Below are 4241 nucleotides of genomic sequence, written 5' to 3'. Positions count from 1 at the left end.
AAATTAGGGAAACGACACCCTTCATAATAGACCCAAATAATATAAAGTACCTCGGTGTGACTTTAACCAAGCAAGTAAAAGATCTGTACAATAAGAACTTCAAGACTCTGAAGAAAGAAACTGAAGAAGATCTCAGAAGATGGAAAGATCTCCCATGCTCATGGATTGGGAGGATTAATATAGTAAAAATGGCCATTTTACCAAAAGTGATCTACAGATTCAATGTGCTCCACATCAAAATACTTATCCAATTCTTCAGAGAGTTAGACAGACCAATTTTCAAATTCATCTGGAACAACAAAAAACCCAGGATAGCTAAAACTACCTTCAAAAATAAAAGAACTTCTGGGGGAATCACTATCCTTGAACTCAAGCAGTGTTTCAGAGAAGTAGTGATAAAAATTGCATGGTATTGGTACAGAGACAGACAGATAAACCAGTGGAATAGAATTGAAGACCCAGAAATGAACCCACACACCATTGGCCACTTGATTTTTGACAAAGGAGCCAAAATCAGGCAATGGAAAAAAGATAGCATTTTCAGCAAATGGTGCTGGTTCAACTGGAGGTCAGCATGAAGAAGAATGAAGATCGATCCATGCTTATCACCCTGTACAAAGCTTAAGTCCAAGTGGATCAAGGACATCCACATCAAACCAGATACACTCAAACTAATAGAAAAAAGAGTGGGGAAGCATCTTGAACACATAGGCACTGGAGAAAATTTCCTCAACAAAACACCAATGGTTTATGCCCTAAGATCAAGAATCAGCAAATGGGATCTCATAAAACTGCAAAGCTTCTGTAAGGCAAAGGACACTGTTGTTAGCAACCAACAGATTGGGAAAAGATCTTTTCCAATCCTACAACAGATAGAGGGCTTATATCCGAAATATACAAAGAACTCAAGAAGTTAGACCGCAGGGAGACAAATAACCCTATTAAAAAGTGGGGTTCAGAGCTAAACAAAGAATTCACAGCAGAGGAATGCAGAATGGCTGAGAAACACCTAAAGAAATGTTCAACATCTTTAGACATAAGGGAAATGCAAATCAAAACAACCCTGAGATTTTACCTCACACTAATGAGAATGGCTAAGATCAAAAACTCCAGAGACAGCAATTGCTGGTGAGCACGAGGAGAAAGAGGAACATTCCTCCATTGTTGGTGGGATTGCAAACTGGTACAACCATTCTGGAAATTTGTCTGTAGGTTCCTCAGAAAATTGGATATTGAACTACCAGAGGACCCAGCTATACCTCTCTTGGGCATATACCCAAAAGATGCCCCAATATAAAACAAAGGCACATGCTCCACTATGTTCATAGCAGCTTTATTTATAACAAACAGAAGTGGAAAGAACCCAGATGCCCTTCAACAGAGGAATTGATAAAGAAAATGTGGTACATCTACACAATGGAATATTAATCAGCTATCAAAAAAATGACTTTATGAAATTCATAGTCAAATGGATGGAACTGGAAAATATCATCCCCGCATTAAGTAACCCAATCACAGAAAAACACATAAAGTATGTACTCATTGATAAGTGGATATTAGCCCAAATGCTCTAATCACCCTAATGCACAGAACACATGAAACTGAAGAAGGATGACCAAAATGCAAATGCTTCACTCCTTTAAAAGGGGAACAAGAATACCCTTGGGAGGGAATAGGGAGGCCAAATTTAGAACAGAGGCAGTAGGACTGCCCATTCAGAGGCTGCCCGCATGTAGCCCAGAAATATACAGCCACCAAACTAGATAAGATGGATGAAGCAGGGGTTGGGGATTTAGCTCAGTGGTAGAGCGTTGCCTAGGAAGCTCAAGGCCCTGGGTTCGGTCCCCAGCTCCAGAAAAAAAAAAGATGGATGAAGCAAAGAAGCACAGTTCGACAGGAACTGGATGTAGATCTCTCTTGAGAGACACAGGCAGAATACAGCAAATACATAGGCGAATGCCATCATTAAACTACTGAACTGAGAACGGGACCCCCGTTGAAGGAAACATAGAAAGGACTGAAAGAGCTTGAAGGGACTTGAGACCCCATATGAACAACAATGCCAAACTACCAGAGCTTCCAGGGACTAAGCCACTACCCAAAGAGTATACCTGGACTGACCCTGGGCTCCAACCTCATAGGTATCAATGAATAGTCTAGTAAGAGCATTAGTAGAAGGGCAATCCCTTGGTCCTGACAAGACTGAACCCCCAGTGAACATGATTGTTGGGGGGAGGTTGGTAATGGGGGGAAGTTGGGAAGGGGAACACCCGTAGAGAAGGGGAGTGGGAGGGTTAGGGGGATGTTGGCCCGAAAACTGGAAAAGTGAATAAAAATCGAAATACGAAATACCCAAATTAATAAAGATGAAAAATATACAGAATATCCCAGACATAGTACAAGCTTGCAATCCCACGAACAATGGAGGAGTGTTCCTCTTTCTCCACATCCTCACCAGCATCTGTTTTCACTTGAGTTTTTGATCTTAACCATCATCATTGGTGTGAGGTGTAATCTCAGGTTTCTTTTGATTTGCATTTCCCTGATGAATAAGGATGTTAGACATTTCTTTAGGTGCATTTTGGCCGTTGGATATTCTTCGGTTGAAAATTCTTTGCTTAGGTCATCCCCCATTTTTAATAGGTTGATTTGATAGTCTGGAATCTAAACTCTTGAATTCCTTGTATATATAGGATATTAGTCTTCTATTGGATGTAGGATTGGTTAAGATATTTTCCTAATCTGTTGGTTGCCATTTTGTCCTAATGACAGTGTACTTTGCCTTATAGAGGCTGTGCAATTTTATGAAGTTCCATTTGTTGATTGTTGATCTTAGAGCATAAGCCATCGGTGTTCTGTTTGGGAATTTTCTCCAGTGCCCAAGTTTTCAAGTTTCTTCCCCACTATTTCTTCTATTAGTTTGAGTGTATCTGGTTTTGTTTGGAGGTCCTTGATCCATGTGGACTTGAGATTTGTACTGCATGGTTTTAGCACATTTGTGAAAGATCAACTGACTGTAGGTTTGTGAACTCATTTCTGGGCCTTAAATTTCTTTTCTGGTCCAATCTATTTGGAGTTCTGTTGGCTTTTTGTATGTTTGTGGGCATCATTTTCTTTAGCTTAGGGAAGTTTTCTTCTGTAATTTTGTTGAAGATATTTTCTGGTCCCTTTAATATGGGAGTCTGTGCTCTCTTCTTTACCACTTATCCTATTGTTTGATCTTCTCATTGTGTCCTGGATTTCCTTGATGTTTTTGGTAAGGTGCTTATTGACTTACATTTTCTTTGCCAGTTGTTTCAATGTTTTCTATGGTATCCTTTGCCCCTGAGATTCTCTGTTATATCTCTTGTATTCTGTTGTTAATGGTTGCATCTATGACTCCTGATCTCTTTCCTAGGTTTTCTAATTCCAAGGTTCTCTCCCTTTGTGATTTCTTTATTGTTTCTATTTCCATTCTTGATTCCTGGATGATTTGTTCAGTTCCATCATGTTTTTTGGATGTGTTTGTGTTTTTTCCTTAAGATGTTATTATGTGTTCCCTTTAAGGATTTCTATTTGTTTACCTGTGTTCTCCTGTATTTCTTAGAGGGGAATATTTATGTCTTTCTTACAGTCCTCTATCATCCCCATGAGATATGAATATAAGCCCAAATCTTGCTTTTCTTTTTGTGTTGGGATATCCAGCATTTGGTTTAGTTGGAGAACTGGGGTCTGATGACACCAAATAGTCTTGGTTTCTGTTACTTAGGTTCCTACTCTGACCTCTCACTATCTGGTTATATCTGGTGTTAGCTGGTCTTGCTGTCTCTGACAGTTGCTTGACCTTCCTGTAAGCCAGTGTGTCAGTGCTCTTGGAGACCACCTTTCTTCCTGCAGGATCTGGGTACAGAGAACTGTGGGACTGGGTCAGCTCCAGGCAAATGCAAAAACAGGAAGGCCCCACAATCTCTTCTTTTAGTTTCAGTGTATCTGGTTTTATGTGGAGGTCCTTGAGCCACTTGGCCCTGAGCTTTGTACAAACAATAAGAATGGATCAATTTGCAGTATTCTACATGTTTAGTTCTAGTTTAACCACACCATTTGTTAAATGCTGTCTTCTCCCCACTGGATGCTTTTAGCTCCTTTTGTTTTCTAAGTGCTATGTCTAGAAATTTGAGTCCTATATTGAATAGGTAGGGAGAGAGGGGGAATCCTTGTCTACTCCCTGATTTTAGTGGGATTCCTTCAAGTTTCTCTCCATT

Source organism: Rattus rattus, chromosome 5 (assembly GCF_011064425.1).
Source record: "Rattus rattus isolate New Zealand chromosome 5, Rrattus_CSIRO_v1, whole genome shotgun sequence".
NCBI classification, from domain to species: domain Eukaryota; kingdom Metazoa; phylum Chordata; class Mammalia; order Rodentia; family Muridae; genus Rattus; species Rattus rattus.
The sequence above is the reverse complement of the archived record's forward strand: the minus strand, read 5'-3'. Positions refer to the sequence as shown.